The following is a 26,119-nucleotide window of genomic DNA, read 5'->3' on the forward strand; positions in this document are numbered from 1 at the left end:
GGATATTCGATTCCTATGTATGAAAGGCCATCGACTTTATATGGCTCAGTTACTCCATTTTTACAGTTCAGGCGAGTAGGCCCGATTCTGCCATTGAATCCTTTCCCTGCTCTCTGCCTCTGACAGCTTCAGTTTGAGCTCGCATCTGTATCCATGAACTTTGTCCTACTTCCTGTGCAGCTAACGGTGCCTGCCTCGGCCAGTTTTGCCTGCCTGCCAAGAAGCTGTATTTCACCTTCGAATTATCTACTTTGCTCCTCAGCCGATGCATTCCTGTCTAGTAGTTTAGGTAAACATTTCCTTTAGCTCCCGAGCAAAGGGCCCGGTCTCTCTGTCCTCATGCAAGTAATTCATAGCCCTGTTGCCATGGAAAGTTTTCTGCCCCTTGCATCTCATATAGACACTTAGACGCTTGTGCACGCACACACAGTCAGTATAGAATAGATTCTGTCCGAGAGTCCTTCCTTGTAGATAACATAGTTCTTTAAACATAGGATGTTAGATATGATTTGGGATTAGGTTGACTTGACCCCCCAGACTTTTCGTCTCCACATGTAGAGCTAAATGTCAAGTCCCCTTCACCCCCTAGTTGCACGTCAATCACACGTCATGCTGCTGCGCGCGCATCTATGCCAAGTATTATCTTATAGATCCACCTATGTATGACATCATAACCAATCATGTTTCTTTTTACTCCTTATTACGCCCATTTTCGGTTACGCACTTACAGTATCGTTTCTCTTATCAATTGTTACGCCTTCTACATTTGTTTCATTGTAATGTATGTTCTATAAAAGCAATTTCCTGTCAATAAAATATCGTACTTCACTTCCTGAACCCCCGTGGTGACGGAACCTGAAGGCCGCGACTCGAGTCGGCCATTTTGGAATAAAGCCCATTCAGAAACCTCTTATACCACGGATTCTGCCTCTTATTATTCTGAGCTATTTTATTTAAGATTCCGTATGAAATTCAGTCCAGGTAAAATAATATTTTACCTGGACTATCGCATTTGAGGCTCATGGCTCAAATCTGACATCTCTGCTATTTTTACGGTTCTCTCTGTAAAGATAGCGAAACACTTCTGGCAATATTACCTTCAACATCGAATTTCTGCAACAGTAGAATATCTCCCGGGTTGGAACAATTTGGTGGTGGACTGGAAATCGAGACACCTTTGGGATTCCAGCAATCGTAAGCTGAACCCCTTGATTTTCCAGCTCCTTGAGGACCTTTGGGGTCTATGCAATACAGATCTATTGGCCTCTCGCCTTAACACACATTTGAGGAGACTCTTCTCTTGGAGACCGGACCCGATGGCCATCGCCATGGACGCTTTACTCCAAGACTGACACGCTCCACTTCACTATGCGTCCCTCCCCTTTCTGATACTTCCCAGGGTCTCATGCTCCCAACTAACAAGTGAAACTGATCCTAGTAGCTCCACTTTGGGGAGTGCAGTCGTGGTTCCCTGTACTACCAGAGATGTTCTGCGAGTCTCCAGTCAAAGTTCCCCTGTTCCCGTAACTTCTTGTGGATCCACTGGGCCTCCTTCACCAGTTTATACTAAACCAGTTACAACTCATGGTCTAGAATTTCAGGAGTCGCTAGTTCTTGCCAGACTAATAGGAAACAGCTTTCTGTGATACTAACAATGCTCCTTTGCCTTTTCCCCTACAGGAGAGAATCAGACGTCAAAGCCCTGGACCCTACCGGTAGGATTTTTTCTCCAGATGTATTTTAATCTAACATGTCTAGAAGAGCAAACACATTCTTAAAACAAATTTTCTATCCTAGTTCAACAGATAATCCAAAGCTGTGGATTGTTCAATGTACGAAGACCATGCATGGAAATTCAGGCCGACCAATTGTAAAAGATGTGAAGACTCCAGGAAGGTAAGTTAAGCAAAGTTTATTGGAAGTGCAGCACAGTACATCAGTCCAAAGAAAGGATCAGGCAATAACTGCCGTGCAGTGGCTCTGGAGCATGGAACCAAAGTTGTACAACGCAGGTACATGGTTCCATGTTCCAAGCATGAGACAATGCAAGAGGAAAAAGGAGGGAACAAAAGGAAAGCAGGGAAAAGTGGACAGGAAAGATGTAACACATCTCACCCCTAACAAAAGAGGAAAAGAAGCACAAGTAAAAGCATTATAAAAACAAGAAATCAAGACAAGTAACTCGCGGGTAAGAAACTGGGTCTGTTGTTCCTCTTGACTCTGGATGCAACAGATTGGGCGTGATGAGGAGAACTTCCACTAGAATTAGGGCACTCATACAATGGCAAAGCGTCCTCATTGTCCGTACTAAGCCCATGAGACTTGCATTTGGCAACTCTCCTTACATTCCATACTTTCCCATCCTGAGTAACAACACTGTTCTTGCAAACTTTAACAATCTTGATGGGATGACCGAACTTGGAAACCCCTTTCATTAAGAAACCAAGGGGGATATTACCAAGAAAGTGTGATATCGCAAAGCGCGCTTAATGCTGTTTATTTTTATCGTCGGCTATCGCTCGATTTCATCGCGGAGATAACGCGTTATTATCAACGCTTATCTCTAAGGCGATAGAAAATCCAGCGATAGCGGCAAAACCCAGCAATAGCGCGAGAACACCAGCGATAAAATCTACACCCTAATGAAAAGCTTGCTAATAGGCAGGTGAGGACTTAACCTTACAATCCACCCCCCCCCCCCCATTGACTAGAATGGTTAAGTCAGGTTTTTAGCAGGCATTAGATTCCAGCAATATTTGCGGTTAGCGCAAATTTTTTTATCGCTTCACGGGCATTGCTAATAGGGGGAAGCTGTGTTAGCGACTGTTTTCAGTCGCTTTAAGTCAGGAAAACCTACTTTGCATGTCATAAGCGATACATATTGCTGACATGCAAAGCGGCACCAAAACGGTCGCTATCACCATAAAGCTGTCGCTAAAAGCTGTTAGCGACAGCTTGCTAATAGGGCAATAGAAATATCGCCACTTTAGCGTCAAAAAATGCCGCTAAAGCGGCGATAAGGCCTTTGCTAATATCCCCCCAGGTTTCTTAATCCTAACCCACTCTCCTACTGTAAAGTCAGGAACTCTCACATTCATACTAGAGTCAGACACGGCTTTCATCTTGTCTTGCTTCACTTCTACACGCTTAGTGACAAGATCCAAATCAATGCTGTCAACATCCTTATTAACTCTCTTGATCCACCATGGGCAGATATCTGAAATTGGTTCTCTGCCCTTCAAGAGCCTAAAAGGGCTCCCCCCAGTAACAGAGTGGGGGGTGATGTGGTACATCCACAATCTCTTTCTTACCACATCCCTCCAGGGCTCGCTGGACTCGCAGGCAGACCCCGTTGAAACGCTCCACTTACCTATTCTCCCTCGGTTTATAAAGTGATGTGGTGGCGTGCTTGATACTACACATATGGAGGAAACTCTCCATCTCCTGTGTTGCGAGTTGAACCCCGTTGTCCATCACAAGAACCTCGGGGGACCCTTCACGTGCACAGACCTCCTTGAAGAAAGTGATGATGACTTTAGAAGTGGCGTTCGCCACAAACTTTACTTCCGGCCACTTTGAATGATAGTCCAATATCACAAGAGCAAAACGCGCATTGGAAGGCAAGTGATTGAAGGGGCCTGAAATATCAAATGCCAGCTTTTGCCAAGGAAACTCAGGCCAAGGGGCAGGTTTGAGAGGAGCAGAGGAAACCTTGAGCATCTCGTCACTACTGATGCAGTCGGGACATTCTCTAACGGTTCTGTCAACCACTTTGTCGAGGCCAGGCCACCAAAAATTGGCTCTGATAAGACGTTTCATTGAGGACATACATAGATATCCCTCATGGGCAAGAAGCAAAACCTTGCTCTGCATGGAGGCAGGAGGGATGATCTTTCCCCCTTTGAAGAGTAAGCCGCCATTTCCTTCAATTTCGTCTGAGACCTGACAAAGAGGTGCAATGCCGGCATTGGCAGACTTCACTTTAGGCCAACCTTTTTTCAAACACTCAATGACAAGTTGCCATACAACATCATTATTCATCTCCGTCACTAATGGTGGCAACTATATCAACAACTTGTTCATCATGGGGAACACAATCATTGGAACAAGGCAGTCTGGACAAGAAATTGGCGGTAACGTTGCTTTTGCCAGGGACATACACAACCTCAAAATCATATTCCTGTAATCTAGACGTGAGTCTGGCAATGCGAGCAGTAGAGTTCCATCCTCCCCCGGGGCTAAGATGCCAGCATCAACAGTAATGATGCATTTTTTATTTAAGCAATTGGACTTAAGAGTGGGGGCATTCGCTATCTTGTTTTTGATTTGCTTGAAAGCCGTTTCCTGCCTATCTGACCAGACAAATTCGGTGGATTTTCTGGTCAACTCCCTGTTAGGTTCCATCTTGGTAGCGAAACTCTGTATGAATTTACTATAATATTCACAATGGCCCTCAAAAGAGAGAAGTTTCTCTCTGTTGTCAGGAGAAGGTGCATGGATGATGGCATCCATTAAGGATTTTTTGGGCACCACACCAACACCCGAGAGAGTGTGACCAAGATACTCCACTGACTTGCGGAAGAATTTACATTTTCCAGACTTAAGTGTCAAATCACTCTTTCCCAACCTCTGGCAAACTTCCTTGACATGGCAGAAGTGATCCTCTTCATTTTTTGAAAAGATGAGAATGTCATCCTGGAAACATTTCACAAAATTACTGACATCCTAAAAAATTTGATACATGGCCCGTTGAAACACCGGAAACGGCCGACGCTAGGCCGAGAGGCATCCTTTTGAACTGAAATAACCCATGGGGCGTGATAAAGGAAGAGAAATGTTTGGAATCCTCAGTGAGTTCAATTTGGTGGTACGCAGAACGAAGGTCAAGGGTGGAGAAAACGCAGGCACCATCCACCATGCACACCATCTCGTTGATATTTGGGAGAGGGTGGCAATCAGCAACCAAATTGGCTTTCAACGCTCTCAAATCAACACACAACCTAAGACTTTTATTGGGTTTTTGGGCAAAAACAATAAGCGGAACCCATTCGGATGACTCAATCTCCTCAATTATACCACCTTCAACCTTGTCATCCAACATCTTTTTCAACTCGGCTCTAACTCTGATGGGGACCCCTCCAAGCTTCTGTTTGACGGGTGCGGATCCCTCTCTAACTTTGATCCTGTGGCTGAAACCGTTAATTTTACCGAGTTCTTCTGAGAATACATCTGGGAATAACTTAGTTAAATCAGCAGAGGTAGGAGTTATAGCAAGTACGGGTGCAGGTTCTTTCTCCCTGGGGTTTAACACAATACCAAGCTTGGCTTGGTCACGCCATCCTAAAACATTTACACCTTTAAAGGCCACATAAAGTTTAATCAAGGCAGCACTCTCTTTGAATTCAATAGGCACCTCCTTGAAACCTATAAAGTCAATATTAGAACCATCAAAATTCTGTGCCATTATATCAGATTTACACAAGGAGTTCAAGTCAAGTAAATCTCCAAAGGATTCCGAGCAGTATTCCTTTGTGATAACGGTCCAAGGTGACCCGGAGTCTGCCATAAGCTCAAGTTTCCTTCCAAGGATACATACAAGACATTTAGGAGGGCCAATCTTGTCGGCCTTGAAATGATCAAAGGAATCTCAAATGGAAACCACAGTCTCTAAATCGTCCTGGGAATCATCACAAAATGACGGATCGCGAGAGACACTAGAAATTTTACATTTGGAGTCATTGAAAACAGAAGGGGCGCTCTTCTTCATATCCTGGCCCAACCGTCCACACTTTCCCAATGGCAGGGCAACGTGGGAAAGAAGCTAAGTGGCCAGGATTTCCACACCTGCTGGGGTTAGGGCTAATCTTGTAGATGGGATTATGAGAGCCCTTATAGGTGATAGGAGTGACACTACTAACTTCACTGGAAGTGGGAGACTTGACTCCCTTGTTGAGGGACTTCATCCGTTTTCTGGACTGCTCTAATGCTTTGGCGGTGCCGATGGCAGCCTCTAAGTTAGGGTCGCCCAATATCCAAAGCTGCTCTTGCACTTTTTTACACTTATGCAAAATTACAATGTATAGCAAAATAAAACAACGGTGGTAGAATGGTACTGGTACTGGTAAGTAGGAACAAAAGTAAGCAAAATGTATATAAAATGAAGGAGTGGTGTGCCTGTCACTGGAATAATAAAGAAGAGCTAATTAGTCAAAGTGTGCCTGTCTCCGTGAAGGAACAGGCTGCGTAACGTGGCTGTGGTGTAAAGTACATAAAACAAGGTGTGCCTGTCACCGTAGAGAAGCAGGCTGTGTAATGTGGAACTGAAAAGTCAAGGTGTGCCTGTCACCAAGAGTGAACAGGCTTTCCTACCTGAACCAAAGTCAAGTCAAAGGCGTGCTCATCACTGTGTGTGTAGCAAATCAGGAGGGTCTCCGGAGAAAGGCAGGCAGGAAGCAGAAGTCAGCGAATGTTGATGCGTCTCCTCAAGGTTCGTGTGTGAATCATAAACAAACTGGACACAACTGGAATTGAAAAGCCGAAACCGATTCAAAATGGGCGCCAGTGTAATGAATCATGGCGTGACCAGCGTAAGGAGCGGGACAACGTCTAAGGACGCGCCGGCAGAAATTTGCAAGCAGAACGTGTTGAAACAAACAAAGTCGAAGTCTTCGCAGCAAATAACTTTATTGCTCAAACCAACACGGAGGCTCCAACAGCGGAGCCGGCAGAACATGTGGCGCGTTGCGTGGTCAGCTGTCAACTGTCAAAACAGAAGGCAGCTGATCACGTCACGGCTGGAGCGTCACAGATGATACAGCGTATCATCTGGGACACAAAGGAAAGTAACTACGGTGTCCACGCAGGGACAGGAATAAACACAACAGAACGTCACGCAGAGGTGTCAAGGCAGCAGTTGCAGAGCATCGTAGAATGGTATCCAGGCAACAGAAGTTGGGAGGCTAAACAGCGGCACAGAGGGGCATGCGGAGATATAGCTGTTGGTCGCCAGAAGGTCCAAAAAGGACAAAAATGCACCAAAAAGACACCAGAAGAGTGAAGAACATGCAGTTTTGAAGGATGCTCCAAGGGAAATCACAGGGAGCAAGCGGAAGTAGCAAGGTGCTCCAGCAGGCAGGAACAACGTAGGAAGCACACAGAGAAGTTCGGAGAACATCGGGGCACCTGTGCCGCAATGTGCATGTAGCCAGCGAAGTCTTATTCTACTCGTCGCCACTGTAAAAGATGTGAAGACTCCAGGAAGGTAAGTTAAGCAAAGTTTATTGGAAGTGCGGCACAGTACATCAGTCCAAAGAAAGGATCAGGCAATAACTGCCGTGCAGTGGCTCCGGAGCATGGAACCAAAGTTGTACAACGCAGGTACATGGTTCCATGTTCCAAGCATGAGACAATGCACGAGGGAAAAGGAGGGAACAAAAGGAAAGCAGGGAAAAGTGGACGGGAAAGATGTAACACCAATGCTAGCCGGCTTCTGATCGCTCTGCAGAAATCTTTTAATCCTGTTTCATCTGCTGCGTTAGAATGGTTAATGTCTGAAGCTGGTATTGGTGTGAGCCGATTTGGTGCTCATTCAGTGAGGGGAGCGATGGATTCCCAGTTAGGAGACCTAATGAGAGCCGCACAATGGTCTACAGACTTCTGTAATAAACCCATACTAGATGTCGCCTCAGGGGAATAGCCTTAACTGAGCAGCACCTGAAAGCCTCCGGTCCTGACATAGAATAACATTTTTCTAGCTAACTTAAAAAAAAATGTATTTATTGAGTTTTGGAATCGCTACAAAGAGTCTACAGTTATCAAAGACGCATATATGCATTTTCTGGAACTGTATACATTTCGGGCAGAGGCATCCTGTAAATTGTAGCTTAAAAAGCACTTTTTGTAAGACTTCTTCGAACATAGGGCAATAGCAGCACAATTTGGTGGAATGTGCATTACATTTTAATACTGATTGATATCCACTTTGCAAACTGCAATCCACAACATTATCTTGAATTTACAGCATAGTATCAGAGCGAAATCAACTCACAACCCAGTTGGTAACTTGGTAAGGTGTAGGCCAATACGAAGCATGAGATACATAGTACCGTCACATTTTTAGTGCCCTGAATTGCTGAATTGATATGGTCGTAACAGCTGTATTTTTAGGTCTCGCCTAGCGTTGCAGCGCAAATGCGCTGCAATCGCTTTGCGAGGCATGCAGTATACACTACAGTGTGGAAGCTTCGTGGAAGCTCCGCCCACTCTCTGGCCCATCTTCTTCATTGGCTTAGGTTATAAATGCTGCCTTCTGATTTGTTTTAAGCTTGTTAGTCTCTCCCCATGACAGCCATGTCAATCATTTGTATCTTTCCATTAGCTACTGACCCCTTCACTGCACAGACTACTTCCTCCCCCCCTCCCTACCGCAGTTGTGACTCCTTGGAGCCACACCCCCCTTCCCCGCACTCCCGGTCATACTCCTGCCTTCTCGCGCCCGCCCGCACTCCGAGTCCTATCGCAATTGTCAATGATGTTTCACGAACCATCAGCATTCTAGTACTGAACTGTCGTATACTCGGTGCAGGTGAAGCGCGTCAGCAAAGGAAAATCGGAACCGTACATGAAGCGCTGGTTTTCAATTTTTTTAAAAAAATATCTGGTGGACAGCAATGGTTATTTCTGGAAAGCGCGCACAGTGGAACGTTTTCAGGAACCACCAGCGTTCTAGTAATAAAGTGTTTTTGACACTGGGCGCAGGGGATGCGTGTCAGCAAAGGAAAGGCAGAACCATGCGTGAATCGCTGGTTTTCGCCCGGAGCTTCTAGTGTGTAACACTGACTCGGGGAGCACATGGACTCGGGAGAAAGGAGTGTGGATGGTGGTTTACAAGTAAAAAGGGAGCATAGAGTATTTAGTGCAAAAGACGAGGGGCAGATTTATGTTGCACTTGCGCCACTTTTGCGCCGCCGTTGTGTCACTTTTGTGACGCAGCAGCGGCGCAAATCCTGCGCCATGGTGCGGGGTATTTACAACGTGACTCATCTGGGAGATGCGTCACGTTGTAAAGCCCTGCGCCACATGTAGGCGTTCCAGGGCAGGTGGGGGTGTTCCGGCGCAGGAACGCCTCCTAAAAGTGGCTGAGTGAAATCTACAAGATTTCACTCAGTCACTTTTAGGCCCATGCTGCGTCAAAACCCTGTGCCTGCTTGAAGCAGGCGTAAGGATTGACGCAGCATTGTACAGATAGGGCCCCCCAGAACATTGCTGGAGCTGCGTCGCGCTTGCGACGCAACTCCAGCAATGCGCTACTTTTACGGCACAGATGCGTCACGCATCTGTGCCGTTTTTGCCCCATGGTGCGCCGCATTATAAATGCGGCGCATCCATGGTGGCGCAGCTGTGGCGCATAATAATTGGCGCATCCCTGCTGATATGCAGGGGTGCGCCAGTCAACATAAATCTGCCCCGAGGTGTAAAGGTTCCTCCTGGCCAGCCAACGCAACGTGCAGCTGTAGCTCTTTCAACAGCCAATGAAAATGCTGGTAAACAGAGAGCCGCGCTGTGGTTGGGCGCACCACTAAATTAAATTCTGGAATGCCTAGCATATGACCCTGAAAACATCAACACACTTTAGGAAATATGCCTGATTTTCTCGCAGCGCTGCACTAGCGCTTGTTGTGACTTTGCAGCCTGCCTCTACTGTGTTACATTCCGATGCATTGCTATGAGCATTTAGACAAGCCATGCTGAAGCAGCGAGCAGTGCCCGCGCTCCCCGAGCAGGAGCACCTGAGGCGGTGCAAATTGTTCCTTTTAACTGAATTCCGTGCTATAGGGGGCGGTCTATACATCTCCATATAGTGCTGCGGTGCTTTCCCTGAAAGCGCCCACCTTGCCCGCACTTCTGTTAATGACTTTACAAAGCAGCAAGCGTCGGGGCAGCTGTTTGGAGGAAGGCAAACTCACCAACCGAGTGCTTGCTCACAGAATGGAACGTGTTGCTCACAAAACCATGTCTAACTTCATGCAGCGAGAAGAAAGCAATTCAAAATAAAAGCGGAGGTTTCGCTCTCAAACCCTGCTGAAAACACCCGTTTATTATGTAAATCTACCCGCCCTCTGCAAACCCTATGTAAGGTAACGGCTATAAATACCACCGTAACGCCAATAAAATCATTAAATCAAGTTGTGCCTTTGCATAAAATGTTCGCACTTAGCAGCGCCAATGTGTTTTGTCCTAATATCCGTGTGTTCTTTCACCTTCCTTTCTAACTTCACGAACTTGACACAGCGACAGCTGGAAATGTACAACTTTATTTTCAATGTACACAGAGTTAGAATAGACATCCAGAACCACTAATAAACTATGCAGCTATAGTATTGTTCATGCCGCGGTATGTACTGTAATCCCATCGATTCGAACTGTTGGTAGTGATGTTAACTTCGAACGAGGCAACTTTTGAACATTATGGGGCAGATTTATGTTGCACTTGCGCCACTTTTGCGCCGCCGTTGCGTCACTTTTGTGACGCAGCAGCGGCGCAAATCCTGCGCCATGGTGCGGGGTATTTACAACGTGACGCATCTGGGAGATGCATCACGTTGTAAAGCCCTGCGCCACATGTAGGCGTTCCAGGGCAGGTGGGGGCGTTCCGGCGCAGGAACGCCTCCTAAAAGTGGCTGAGTGAAATCTACAAGATTTCACTCAGTCACTTTTAGGCCCATGCTGTGTCAAAACCCTGCGCCTGCTCGAAGCAGGCGTAAGGATTGACGCAGCATTGTACAGATAGGGCCCCCCAGAGCATTGCTGGAGCTGTGTCGCGCTTGCGTCGCAACTCCAGCAATGCGTCACTTTTACGGCACAGATGCGTGAGGCGGGTGGGAGAGGCTGGTATAAATCAGACCTATGTATCACCCTCACACACGTCACAAACGTTGAGGGCTGCAGGCACTATGCCGCTGGCGCCACCTCTGCACAGGAAAACCTATAGCACTTAAATACTAACAGATGTGAGAACCGCATAAACACCTATTCATTTTAGTATTATTATTATAGGAATACATTATTGTTGACATTATTTTTATGATTTCATGGGAGCAGGTCTCTCATTTTGAAGTGCAGATCTGCACATGGTATGACGTAGCGCTTTAAAGCGCCCTTGGTGGTCCATGACAGAGGAGCCCGCACTGGTGCTCGTGGGAGTAGCTGATAAGATTGCGGAATATATTCATTAGCGCTCTGAGCTTAGTATGAACCTACTGCATTTTTCTGTACTTTGCTGCGGATTGAGAGCGAGTATGTTCAAACACTGCCTGGCCTCCATTAGCAGGACAGATGTCACAGCAAACTTTAACTGGGCAAACAGCAATGAAAGGTTGCCCACATATTTTATTTAAGTCGTGTTGTTTTATGTAGGTTCATCCATGTATCATTCATCAAGAGGTGTTCATTTAGTGAGCCATCTGTTATTATAAGGCATGTTTTGCACTATTTTTGATAAATTAATGACCCGAGGATATTTTAGCTGTCTCCCGCCTGAACTTGTATTTTCTACTATAGAAGTCAATGGGGGATTTTCATTCTCCCCATTTTTTATTTTAAATCTCCCACGTCCCTGCCCTAAAATGTTGGCCTGTTTGATTATTACTCGATTTTGAGACTCGTCTCCGCCTAGATGCAGAGCACAAGTCATCATGCTGCGGCTGCAGGAGCCTTCCTGGTCACTAGAGGGCGGTGTGCGCAGCTGCAAATATCTGCATACCCAGAAGCCACTGCGACAAACACCCGCTTCATCACTGCACGTGAAACAGGCATTTGTTTAATGCTGACAGAAGCACCTGTGAATGTGCACACGAAGGCGTTAAGGACACTGCAAGGTACGTCAACCTTGCAAAGTCGCCCTAACAGTAGTAAGAAATATTTTTATGAGGGTTGCGCGCACAGCTCACTCTCTTACTTTATTGACAGATAAGCCTCTGTGGATCACGTGCACTCCGAGGGGCCGTGAGAAGCGGAGAATCCTACTAATTTTTGGAAGGTTTCTGTACAAGAAACTTCGTATTGGTTAGAAAAGTCAGTATTGCGGATAGGGGAGCGGCGCTCTGGACCAGATAATTAACGTGTGCAGTTTAGGGGTTAAGATACGTGTGTTTACTCATGAGTGCGTAAAGATGCGGGTCATGGTGGCAGTTGGGTCTCGTTCGGGGTCTCCTCGGCCGCAGTTGGGCCTCGTTCGGGGTCTCCTCGGCCGATTTCTTCGGTGAGGAGAGGAGGATCCCGCTGTTTCCCTCAGGAAGGCGCCATAGCAGCGCGTGTAACACTGGATGATGGGAGACGTCACAGGGTCACGTGTCGCAGAATAGAAGCAGCGCGAGGCGCCGTGCGTGCGTATGGTCTGACGTGCGCGCTCCTTCTTGTCGCTAGAGGTCAGGATGCTCCAGAGTCCAGAGGAACAGTCTGCACGTCACCAGCAATCTGCATACCCACAATCCTGTGCGCACTCAATAATGCTGCTTTACTTTCATACTAAATGCAGGGCTCTTTATGGCATTTAAAATGATAAAGAGCAGACACTTAAAAACATAGCGGCCAGAGTACTCAGTCCGCTAGTAGGAAGACACGAAACGTTATTAGAACTACTACTTTGCTAAGGGAAATTCAGGATAATTATAGGGTGACCAGACGTAACCGTTTTTGGAGAAGTGTCCCGACACTTTTCTCCAAGTGACTCAAATGTCCCTGTTTTCAAACAGTGTCCAGGTTAAACACAGAAATGTCCCTGTTTTTCATTGTTCCGGTTGAGCATGCGCGCGCTTACGGCATGTGTCGTCACTGAGGTGAGCGCTGTAGCAAGAAGGGAAATCCTTTGAAGAGAGACATTTTACACGCAGCGCCACCTACGTCATCGCGCCAGCCAAAGTTTGTTCTTTGGATAACTCAATATTTCTTCGTCCTGTAGCTTGTATTCATAGCCATACAAACTTTTCAGTAGCCCTTATGCATACCGTGCAAGGATTAATGCATTGCTCATTGCATGTTTTATTCCTAACCAATTGATGCATGCTCTGTGTTCTCCATATCAAAGCTATGACTTGACCTTTTGACTGACCTTTCAGATCACGGCAAACTGTTTAGCTGGAAAGGACTTAAAGGAGCAGTATTAATGCATGTGGAAGAGGCGAGCAGGGCTGCTCGAGCTTTTCGCTCAGGTCTTCACACTATTGCATTATGAGATGATACCAATGGCTAGAGTGCACTATACATACCCCAGTAAGGTAACATGACATCCCAGCAGTGACCACGCAAATGTGGGAGGACTGTGTGGTCGGCCAGCCTTTGCCACCCTTAAGACCCTAAGGCAGTAATACCTGGAGAGAAGTGTTTTTTTTTTTTACATTGGTCCATGGCTGCCATTTGGCAATTTAGCATTCCGCAGTTTACCTCCCATGCTTTTCTGACATGAGCAACTAAGCAACATTGGTGAGTTGTACTATACGGGGTGCTGACGCGCAGCTATAGAAACGAGCATTGATAAAGCTAGTAAATCTGGCGTTTGCTAGCCTGTGATGTTTTATTGATTTTTGTCAAATATATGCTATAGTCCTTTAAAGTGTAAATGTAATAAAAAGTACAAATGCTGCTGTGTAAAGGAGAGGGGTGCCAATAAAAGACCGCGGATTTGTTGTCTGTAATGCTTCATCTCGGTCTGTGGAGGGAGCTGTCATTGTAGTCCTTTTTCTATGTCTATGACAGCTGTCAAATAGTCCTACTTTTATGTCGCTGGTTACTGCAAACCGTAGTCCTACTTCTATGTCTATGACCCGTACCCGTTTTTTGTTTTGAGAATCTGGTCACCCTAGATAATTAGAGTCTTGTGTAAGCGGGAAAGCATATATCATTGGCCAAGGCAAATGGTCTCTGTATGTTCCAGCTACAAGTGTTATATCGGGTAATGAAAGCAACAACGTGGTGAGAAAAATAGGTAAACCAATGGTATTGCTCCATGTTTGCTCGAAAGCATATTTCTGCAATCTAGGTGGAAATATAACTTTTATTGTTTAAATGAGAAAACACATTTGAAGGGCATGTTCTCAAGAACTTACCGCCAAGTCGCCCTATTCCCTAGCTGGTGCTAACATCCGATATCACTAGCTTCCTTGCGATAGCAGCCGCAAAATTATCGCTAATGATATACAGAGTAGGCGTTCCCGTGCAAAAAGCCGTGACAACACCACTTCTCAACATTCTCAATGACCAGTCAGATCGACGATAAGGACACAAAACATGCAATAAGGCACGCTAGCAGCAGGAATTTAACACCTGCTCTTACCTGGTGTAAAGTCGGACGACAACCTGCACCAGAAAAGGGAGCCCAGCCCAGAGCCACACCTGAAGAATAACAGATGCCATGGAGCCACTGATCATGCAGCTCGGACACCCAAGAGGGCCACAGCACCCAACACCACCACCCCCAGGATCTCAACCCCCCCCAGGGGCCCTACCCCGGGCAACTCCCCCCCCCAAGCCCCCAGCCAAAGATATGTCACATCAACTTTGCGAAATCATGAACAAAACAATTCGCCTGATGTCGCACAATTACAACACTTAACATGCATGTGTGGTTAGAAAAAGGAGAATCACTCATACATCTTTGAATTACCAAACAAAACATTTTAAAGTCAAAACTACTATTTCGTGTCACGGCACGTCTTCTCAGGACAATCTGTAAGTCACAGCCTGCAAGACGAAATTCTAGATAAGAAGGTGTGTCGTGCGCTCATCAAAGGACAGAGAGAAGGAGAGCGAAAGAGAGAGATAGAAAGAGAAAGATAGAGAGAAAGAGAGGGCGAGAGAGAAAGAGGGAGAGAGAGAAAGAGAGAAAGAGGGAAAGAGAGGGCATGCCGACACTGCGGATCCAGGCCTCACTGCTCACCTGCTGCCACTGGCGTGTCTCCAACCACGTGCCCGTATACACTGCAGTCCACCAGGTCCCTTATCTGAAACAGAGTCCAGAGTCATGAATGGGAGAGTCCATACAGTTGCACACGCCATCATCGCTTGCCCGCCCCTGCGCACACAGGCTGCTGCACCACAGCCCCTCCCGCTGCCCAGCGGTAAATACCCGCCCCTGCGCATCCAGGCCTCACTGCTCACCTTCCGACACCGGCGTGTCTCCAAGAGGGCCCACCACGTGCCGGTGCAAGCTTCAAGCCCGGGCCCCCGCCCATGGCAGCCTCAGCATCATGCAGCCCCACACCGCGGGCCACCAGGTCACACACTTGATTCTGGGTCTTGATTTCGCTGTGGTAGAGATCATATCAGTGCACACGGCATCATCGCAGGCTGCACACCCGCTCAGCCCTTTAGGTGCCACTAACTCTGTCACTTGCGAGGCAATGCCACGTGGCGGTAGGCCCGCACTGCCTGCTGGCTCAGGCCTACACTGCAGTCCAGCAGGGCTCGCGCAAATCCTTACCAGTCCGGACCGCCAGGACGGGGCATCATCGCAGGCTGCACACCCGCTCAGCCCTTTAGGAGCCACTAACTCTGTCACTTGCGAGGCAATGCCATGTGGCGGTAGGCCCGCACTGCCCGCTGGCTCAGGCCTACACTGAAGTCCATCTTGGGCTCGCGCAAATCCTTACCAGTCCGGACCGCCAGGACGGGGCATCATCGCAGGCTGCACACCCACTCAGCCCTTTAGGTGCCACTAACCCTGTCACTTGCGAGGCAATGCCACGTGGCGGTAGGCCCGCACTGCCCGTTGGCTCAGGCCTACACTGCAGTCCAGCAGGGCTCACACAAATCCTTACCAGTCCAGACCACCAGGACGGGGCATCATCGCAGGCTGCACACCCACTTAGTCCTTTAGGTGCCCCTACCTCAGTGAACTGAAAGTCACCATCCCGTGGCGGTGTGCCTGTGCCAGCTGCAGTGTATCCGGTGCCACCAAGTCTGTGCCTCGCAAGTCATGGACCCTTTATGATTGAGTCTCGTGGTGCAGACACCATCATGTCACCTCCGGCACTGGGAATGTGATGTGGTAGGGCCCTAGGCTCTCATGCGTAAATAATAACCACACGGATACAGCCAGATAGAGAGTGGAAATGGTGTCCAGCACGTGCACCCTGCACTTTTAATTGGCAGGGTCACATGTACTGTGACGCGTGTGCTGGGTGTGGTGTGGGTGTAAACCAGCAGTGAGCGAGTGGCTAAGGCATGCTGAGCACTAGACCTGTGATCCGCAGATCACTAAAGGGATGACCTGGGACATGTAGCGTTGTCCCCCCGCCTGTGAGCGTAAAAGGAGTGGCTGGCCTGGCGTATGCCAGTCCAGCGTAAGGGTGTGAACAATGACCCCGGGGCTCTGGGTGTGGTTCCTTCCTGGGCTGGACAAGGAAGTAACTAATGCGTGTGTCTCTGATGTAGTGTCGGCGCCACAGGGATCGCAATTGGCAATATGTCACCCTGTGACTTAAGTCCCACAACATGAGCAACATGGACGTAAGGGGGAACCACTGACCCTACATTTATCCGTACTTCCACACGTGAAAGATCATAGACACATCTGTGTGAATATGAATGTTTAATGCACATTCAGTGGAGTGTTGTAGCTGGAGCAGTACAGGGCAATGCAAACCCCACTTTACATTGTTGACCCGGGGAGGGCTAGCCAGAGTCATTTAGGGAATGACAAGTTCATCAGAAGAGGAAGAGTACAGTCCGCAGACTGAATGCTGTGTCATTGGTGACCAAACAGAATATGGCAGTCCATGTCGAGGTCCAAGGTGAGTGTCACAGAGTGTATCGGGGACAGTGGAAGGTGATGATGCAGAGGGCAGAACCAAGCAGAAACCGGCCATATGGCGGAGATGAATGCTACTGCGTCCTTCTTACCACGAAGGCAGATTCATCCGCATCTTCATCCTCTGCTGTTTCATGTGCCTCACATGTGGGTGGTGTTCTGCCTCCAGCACTGTGTGGCAGTGATACCTCAGGGGCCGGAGGTGGAATGTCTGCCGCACTGTGTGGCACGGACACTTCAGGGGGCGGAGATGTGGATGGAGTGGTAGCAGCAGCATTCATCAGCGTCAGGCCTTGTGGCAGCAATGCCATGAGGAGGGTCTTTAGGGCATTGAGGAACCCAGCTACCTCTCGCTAGTGTGCAGCCGTGGCAGCCACTCTTTCCGCCTGCGTCCGCTCCATGGTCTCCATTATCCTCCGCATGTGTCCCAACTCCCGGGTGACATCGCTAGAGCCACTCTGACTAGACAGTTGTTCTTGTCTCTGAGTCAGGACTCCAGCGACGTCAGCCATGGATCGTTGGAGAACATGGAGCAGTTTGTGGGTGTCCGTTAGGGACTGTGATTGGTCCCTGATGGGACTTAGATACCCACGTATGGCATCTAGTTTGTTTGCCATGCGGTCAAACCCCACCCGCACCTGTTCAGCCAGTTTCTCCAGGCACACCAGCACACGGCGTTGGAAGGCCAGGTGTTTTTCATGGGGGTCCTAGTAGGCAGCCATGGTGGTTTGGTGCTGCCTGCTCTGTGGTCTGTGCAGGGGGTGGGGTCTCCTAGTTGCAGCTGGGATGCCCTGCTCCTGGAGGTGGGGTGCGGAGGCTGTCAATGAACTTTTGGATGGCGTCGGTGTCGAAGGTGTGGTGGTCCTCTTCACCATCAGAGAAGAGAGGTTCTGCCTGCTCTGCAGGAGGTGTTGGTTTTCCCTCTGCAACGTGAAGGGGAGATGCAGTTTAAACATTGTGTTCACATGTATGTTGATGCATTGTACATGTTTACATACAGACAGCATGACAGTGTACATTGTGACTGTTTGGGAGGAGCTGCCTATTTGATGCGGGACAGTGGACATTTCAACACCATCACGGATGTGTGTTTGTACTTGCACATTGTCAACTCACATTTCTCTGCTATGCCAAATTTGATTGGCCAGTTTCTACACACAAGCGGCACCAGTTGTGTCCTCAGTTCTGCTGTGAACATGTTGCGGTTTGTACCACATTGTTGCCAATGGTGATGAGCTCTGCCTGTTATGTGTGTGTGCTGCATTTTGGGAGAGTCGCCCCTGCAGCTCTGGTTTTGCTGCCCCTTATCCTTTTCATACGGTGTGCCTTTGACTTCTGTTCTTATGCAGTGCTGAGGTGTTGCAGACTTGGGTACATTGGTCTCTAGGTGGGAGTTGGGGGTCTGGGGCATGATTTGTCCGCAGATGTGCTATACTTAATTGTGCATGTGTGCCATTGTGCCCATCTCCCCCGTCCCACCAGTCCCTGGTCGTTACTCACCCTGGTGCTGTTGTGTCAGGTCATGTTGAGCGATGTCCGGTCCCCCAACTCCTGCCACCGTCTCCACACTGATGACTGTGGACACCATTTCCTCCATCCTGTCCATCTCCTCCCACCTCCAGTCTGCATTGCTGCCTTCTGGTTGTTGGTGAGTTTCAGCTTGGTTTTTTGCTAGACATCATTCCAGGACCTCTTGACCTCCTCCATTGTACTCTTCAGCACTCTCACTGCATTCACCTTGTCCAGGATGGACTGCCATAGTCCATTTTTTGTTGTCAATGACACAGTGGAGGTGATGAACAGTTGTTGATGGTGTTCTACCACCTCCGTTATCAGGATCCTGTTTTCCTGCGGACTGAACCTCGTCTTCCTCATCTTCTTGTTCTTTTCTTCCCTGACCCTGAGGTCCCAGGCTGGTCCTCTGGGGGGCTTGTGGGGTTCTGGTTGTCCTCTGTACTTGCTCCGGCTACCTCCATTGTGATTCGCTGTTGTTTTGCTTTTGTTTGTATGTTTTTTTCTACTTTTATAGTGATTTTTCCCACCTGACGTGTGTGACTTGCAGGCCCGGCGAAGATTTTTGCTGATTTATTTATCGCGGTTGGGCCCATCGCAACTTTATCCGCGTTGGAATATACATTTTTATCGCCGTCCTGGTGACTTAATCACGGGCATTTGACACTTTATCTGGAACCTTCACAAGGAACTCATTTAGATTTAAACAATAGACAATCCGCAACTAAATTTGTTGTGACCCCAAGTGAAGTGACCATAACCTATTTTAGTGAGTATTGTGTGACATGGCTTTCTCTATCACCTGCCATTTGACGTCATTGGCAGAGTGGCCTTTTTCTTTATAATGGTCCACCAACCGGTGCATTCTCTACTTGGCAGCGAATACGGCTACGGTGTTGACCAATGCGTGCTCGATCAATAGAAGGATTACAGACACTAAGTAAGTGCTGCTCTTAGAAATACCGGCACTGCAGTGAATATGTTCACGCTATGTCTAGTAGACATGCCAACCTCTGTTTAATATTATTGCAGTTGGTCAATTCCACATGCGTGAATTACTCGCATGGAACCTTCAAACTGAAGCATCCCCTTTAACCCTGGCGGAACTTGGTCATTTCTAAAAGCGTGAATTACTCGCATGGAACCTTCTAAGCATCTCTTTTAACCCTGGCGGAACTGAACACTGTAAGTCTGCCTCTCCCTATATTATCTGGGTGTGCACCGTATCCATGAATAGATATTATAATAGTATATTCCCTGTTTACAGGTCTGGATATCTTCCCTGCATCTTTCATCATGTGCCATACTGGTAAGCCACGAACCCCCCCCTTTTTAAGCCCAAATTCAATTTAAATTCCTTATGTTTATCTACCATCATGGTTATACCCTTTCTCCTGTTTAGTTCCAAGAAACACAGTCCTGAAGAGACCCCGTATCTAGAGAGGGTCGAAACGCCGTCGACAACATACAAACAAGCTAGCTTGGATTAAATTATTGTATATTGTATTAAGCTTGTCCTTTTATGAAACTCACCAATAACCATCTCAGTTTTCTCACCATGTCACACAATATTCACAATAATAGGTTATGGTCACTTCCCTTGGGGTCACAATATCACTTTAAATGTGAAAATATAAAAAACAATATTTGCAAATATCCTCATACTCATGTTTTAATAGTGTGTCTGTGATACAGACCACAACTGCAAAATAAAATGACCTACCTCGGCCGAAGTTAGGTATACCCTTAATAAAAAAGTTTTTTGTGGGCTTTTTAAGGTATATAAATGCATATGATTAATACTGTGACTCATTATAAGGTCATTAATGAATCAAAATAACTTACTTTGATTAAATCAGAGCAACAAATTTAGTTGCGGATTCTCTATTGTTTAAATCTAAATGAGTTCCTTGTGAACATTGTCCTGTACTTCTGTACTTACCCAGCTCACAAGGACGTTTGGGTTGCTCTTGTTATTTAAAATATGTAAATAGGACGTTAACACAGAGTTATTTTCCCACGATAGACGGCGATATGAAACATTACGATAACTGATTTTGGCGATGATTATCACACATTCTTGAGAATATCCCCGGAGATGCGAAGAGATAAGCCCTATACCAAGAAAATGGACGAGGACATGAAGTGGGCTGGACAAATGGAAGACCTACCTAACCCCACTGATAGAGTCCCAAAGCGAGTGACTATCATGAACGCAGCCAACGTGGATGCAGAGGACAGAAGCAGGAGTGACCTACCTCTGGCTCTAATGAAGATAACGAATAAATACAGTAAACAAATGCACGGCTCGAACTGGGCTCCCCTGCTGCACCTCGGTTAGACGACATAAAGTATGCACTCTCCACACTCTTACAACTCTCAGAGTTTCAAGATTTATTGCCAGTCACTTAAGGAAAGAAAAGTTTACGTCAACATTTGATCTACGCCCGGCCTCTAAAGTGTAAGAAGTTAAAGTGTGCAACACATGTGGACAGAAGAATCAGTGATGTCCTTAGCAGGCTAACACCAGCTGGACAGGGTATGGAAAGGAACAATGTGCAGCACAGGAAGACCAGAAATGTGTGTTGCTGCACACTGACATCCCTGAGTGCACGCACAAATAGCTAAAAAGACTGTACATTTGAAGGAACCTTTTGCACAAAATGTATGTTATTGTGGTAGGCGGGTGGATTGGTAGGGCAAATGATCTTGACAGTAGGGAAGATGTGGCCACGACTATGGCTTAGCAATCCTTGCTGCTGACTCGCCGAGCTGTAATCCATCCGTGTAACCTTTTCATTAGTAGATTCACACACACTGAGCTTTGAAGATTCAGGAGTGATCCACCGACTGCCAGTGGCTAAGATTTTCTGGATTAAAATTGACAAAAACTAATGTCAGATATTACACCCTTAGATAACAGAAGCGTTTCCGACGTCATTAATTAAATGCTGTTTGGGGCTTAGTATGTCAGTTAGGGATGGACTGAACTGGGACGCCAATGGCACAGAACTGGATGGTGCCTCGAGCCCCAACTGTGCCACATATCACTTTGAAAAATGAATTTTTGTGCATTTTTCAATGCATGCGCAAATTACCATCAACTTGAAGTTGAAGGTAATCCGCATTTCCCATATGCACAGTTCGCATTTAGGCTACGTGCATCGGCATTAGGGAATGACAAATTGCAATTCCCTAAATGCATTCGCAATATAGAGAATCACAAAAAATTGCAATTACCTAAATGCATTCGCAATATAGAGAATCTCAAAAAATTGCAATTCCCTAAATGCATTCGCAATATAGAGAATCGCAAAAAATTGCAATTACCTAATTTGCAAATGCAAAGCCTTTCATGCTGCAGAAAAGTCCTTTTTGCCCTCGCGAGGGCAAACATGCTTTGTCTCCTAAAGCTATAAAGCGGAGGCTCGACCTGTGTGATTTCAGACGGGCCCATTGAGAGTGTTTTAAGTAGCATTAAAGGTAATTATCCACAACATGATGTTCAGAAAGGCAGTAAAGTGCATGTGTTCATATGTGCTTGAAGTGCTAGTCCCAAAACGTGCGCACAGAAAATAACAAGAGACAAAAAAGGGGTTCCAAGTCCCCACATAGCAAAGAAAGCTTTGGAGATTTGTGGCTAGGTTAACAATAAAACACTTTGAAATATAAGCTCTTCGTAAGGAAGAAAGAAAGGAAAGGAGATAAACGCATTCAAGCAGCATGCACGGCGCTGCTCGATCCAGAGGCAATACTCCATGGGAGTTAACTTGCAAGAAAAGGTGGGGCATGTACCAACCATTAACCAATTGTAGGCTATGATTTTGGAATAACACAGACATAAACCAATCCGAACCGGTGGGATGGGTCAGACCCCACAAAGTACATACAACAGATCACCTGACAGCTGCGCTGTCTAGGCTCGACCTAAAAACAGAAGGAGGGATGGCAATAACTCACAGCGGAGACAAAATAGAAATCTTCACAAGAAGCACCGCCTCCTAGGGAGACAAGCATTTGCAATACAATAGGTCAATCGTTTGCAAGAGTTTGAGACATAGGCACAATACTTTTTATTTATGTGTGGGTTTTTAAAACATAAATTAAAGTTATTGTCGTTTATAATGCCAGTAGCTTAAACTCTCGCAAATGCAAGACCTATTGCATTGCAAATGCTTGTTTTTCGTATTGGAGTCCACCAGTGCCGGTATCAGTGGGTTATTGATTATCAGAATGGAGGGAGCGTAAAGGCATGGGAGCCATGCCTGACGTCTTAGGCCGTCCCATACCCATCGCACACAGTCAGTCGTGGTAACTTCTGTGCTTCTGTATGGGTGATACAGTGCAGTGGGATAGGAGGGTGCGATATACCAGGTCTCCCTCCACCGCCACGTGCAGTACAAATGTGATGGGATATGTCCAGTAGTGGGCATATAGAGCCTGCGCACATAGTGCATATAATAATAATAATAATAAAGTCATTTGTAAAGCACCTGGCTACACCGACTGGGGTGTCCCTGCACTATGGAAACAGTTATAAGTGGGAGTCAAACCGGGAGGCACAGCTTATAACGGAGAAAGCCAGGTTTTTAGACCTCTGCGGAAGATGTTATCAGATTTTTCTGCATGCAGCAAAGGTGGCAGAGTGTTCCAATTTTTGGCTGCGGATAGCCAAATGAGCATGCACCCATCCTTGCCCTTTTGATTTTCGGTACTTTGAGCAGATGTGCTCGTGTCGATCTCAACTGCCGAGTAGACTTGTAGGGGGTCAGGAGATCATACGGGTAGCTAGGACCTTTCCCCTGTAGACTCTGGTGACAGAAACATAAAGCTTTAAAGAGAATTATTTTACTGATTGGCAGCCAGTAAAGGGAGTCCAGGGCTTTTGTCGCTGAAGCCCGTCTAGGTAGATTGCAACCGTTGCAGGCTTCCTTTTGATATAGGACATTCCCATAGTCCATCTGCGAGGTCACCAGAGTGTGGACTAGAGTTTTGCTTGCAGAGGCGGGAAGATTGTCCAAGGTTTTCCTTAGCATTTTAAGGGTGCCAAAACATATAATGTCATATCTGGGGCGTTTAATCCACCCTGCCATAGGGTCAGGTTGAGGACTTTGCTATTATGGGCTGTTTTCCCAGACCACGCAAGTTGTTATTAATAGTGATATTAGGCGCTTAAGGAATTTGGAGGACAGAGTTAGGTTGACAAATTGATACAGGGATTTTGGCAGAACCATCATCTTGGCTATTGCCAACAGTCCCGAGAGGGAGAGCGGTAGACGGTTTCATATTGGGAGTCTGTCCTCTAGACAGGTGATTGCCCTACCGTAGTTTGCTGTCCAGAGGTCTCCGCTGTCACGGCTAAGCCAGACCCCCAGATATTTGACTGGTTCCGTCACCCATGTTAGTGAGTATTCCGATTCAATTTGTGGGGTGTTTTCCGTCAGGGAGAACATAATGGACTTAGTCCAGTTAATTTTGACGCCCCACAATTCCCCGATGTGTATGACCGCCCAGATAACCGCATCAAGGTTGATATGGGGTTCTAGAACGTAAAGGGCGATGTCATCTGCATACACTGAGACCAGCACTCTGCGGAGTCTGAAGTTAAGCCCTCTGTGTGCGCGGTGTTGTCGTAGTCGGGCTGTTAGTGGTTCCATTGCCATGGCAAACAGAATTGGAGAATGAGGACGTCACTGTTGGGTACCTCTTGGAATGGGGAATGGGGCTGATGTCATTCCGTTAAGGCGTAAGGGTGCCATCGGGGACTGATATAGCAAAGTTATAAGGCGGATGAATTGGGGGTAAAATCCTAATCGCCTGAGGAGACCAAACAGGGAAGGCCATTCCAGTGATTCAAACGCCTTTGTGGCACCTAGTAGGGCAGCGCCTGCCACTAATGTGGGCTCCACACATTGCATGACTGTGAACTGTGCTCTGAGATTATGTGCTATCGAATGGTGTGGCACAAAGTTTGATTGGTCGGGGAGAATGATGTCTGGTAAAACGGGCCAAATTTGATTGGAAATCAGTTTAGCTAGGATTTTGTTATCAATGTTAATCACTGAGAAGGGGTGATAAGAGTCACATACATGTGGTGATCTCCTGGGTTATTGTTAGACGGACCGGGAGGGTCGGCCGAGGACAAAGGGAGAGGTCTCCGGGGAGAGCCGTCTCCAGCGATCGTACAGACGAATAACTTCCCCCCCACTGATGTACAACACACAATGATAAGGTTCAACGTTCTTTATAAGCAAGCTTTAGGTACGATAGAATGGTACAAGGAGGTCAGGACTCAGGGGTCCCCTCGATTCTAGTCTCTTGGTTGGGGAAGGGGGTAGCGGGACAGTCTTGTTACCAATCTGGTGGGTGCGATGTTTATGATGGATGGCTCACAATCCTCGAGCTCGGCGTTCTAGAAGGACGGGCCGCGGCAGCGCCAGCAGGTCCCGGAGAAGATGGTAGTTACACGGTCCGCGGCAGCGCCAGCAGGTTCCGATGAGGATGGTAGTTACGACGGTCCGCGGCAGCGCCAGCAGGTCCCGATGAGGATGGTAGTTACGACGGTCCGCGGCAGCGCCAGCAGGTCCCGATGAGGATGAATGATGCAGAAGGCCGCGGTAGTGCCAGCAGGCAGGATGATAGTTCACAAGGCAGGGCTACGGCAGCGCCGGTAGTCCGTCAAGGATGAGTTCTTCACGGTGTCTCTCGACTCCAGGATACAACTGACTTCCTGCTCTGGAGCTGCCCCAGTTAAAGGTCTGGCGCCCTTTGATGTCCGGACCCTCGCACTGGGAGGTCGGGGGGTCCGGGATGAGGGAGTCCAGACACCCAGCAGGGGGGTGGAGCCAGCGCCCGGGGAAGCTGGGGGGCGCTCGGCACCTTGCGGGGGAGAGCTATCGACACCTCTTTCTCCCATTGACCTGTCAAGTGGTCCGTTCACCTCCTGGGTGGATGGTGGTGCCGGGATGTCGGGGCTTGGCCAGGCCCAGGGTTAGGGTCGAGCTGAGGCCACGCGGCCTCGTGGTGTAGTGTCCAAGATGGCGGCAGGGCCGGGCGAGGGGGCCGGTAGTGGTTCGGCCCCATGATACAGAGATGTTCGGGGGCAGGAGTCCCGTCTTGAGACGGGGTGCGGGGTGCTTCTGTGGGTAACACCTGGAGGGCCGGGGCTCGGGCCCTGTCATGCGGGGAGGGAGCAAGCCCTTCATGTGGCCTGTCCAACATGCGTCCCCCCCAGCTGAAGGCGGGGAGAGTCACCCATCCTCTTGGGGACTCTCCTCGTCGAGGCGGAAAAAGCGTGACAGGCCATCCGCGTTGGCGTGGTCTTGGCCCGGTCGATGATCCACAGTGAAGTCCATCCCCTGCAGGGAGATGGACCAACGCAATAGTTTGGGGTTTTCCCCCCGCATCTGCATTAGCCACTGCAGGGGCCGATGATCTGTTTGCACCCGGAAGTGGGTACCGAAGAGATAGGGCCAGAGCTTTTTGAGGGCCCACACCACTGCGAAGGCCTCCCTCTCGATAGTGCTCCAGCGCTGTTCTCGGGCCATGAGGCGTCGGCTGATGAAGGCCACCGGCTGGTCAAGTCCCTCGGAGTTCAACTGAGAGAGGACCGCCCGATGCCATGGTCGGAGGCGTCTGTTTGCACGATGAATTCCCGACTGTAGTCGGGGGCCTGGAGCACAGGGGCAGTGCACATGGCGGCTTTCAGCTTCTCGAAGGCCGCTTGACAGTCGGGGGTCCAGTTGACCTTCTTCGGTTGGTTTTTGGATGTGAGTCCCGTGAGGGGCCCCACAATGCTGCCAT

The sequence above is a fragment of the Triturus cristatus genome, chromosome 4_2 (assembly GCF_964204655.1).
Source record: "Triturus cristatus chromosome 4_2, aTriCri1.1, whole genome shotgun sequence".
NCBI lineage: Eukaryota > Metazoa > Chordata > Amphibia > Caudata > Salamandridae > Triturus > Triturus cristatus.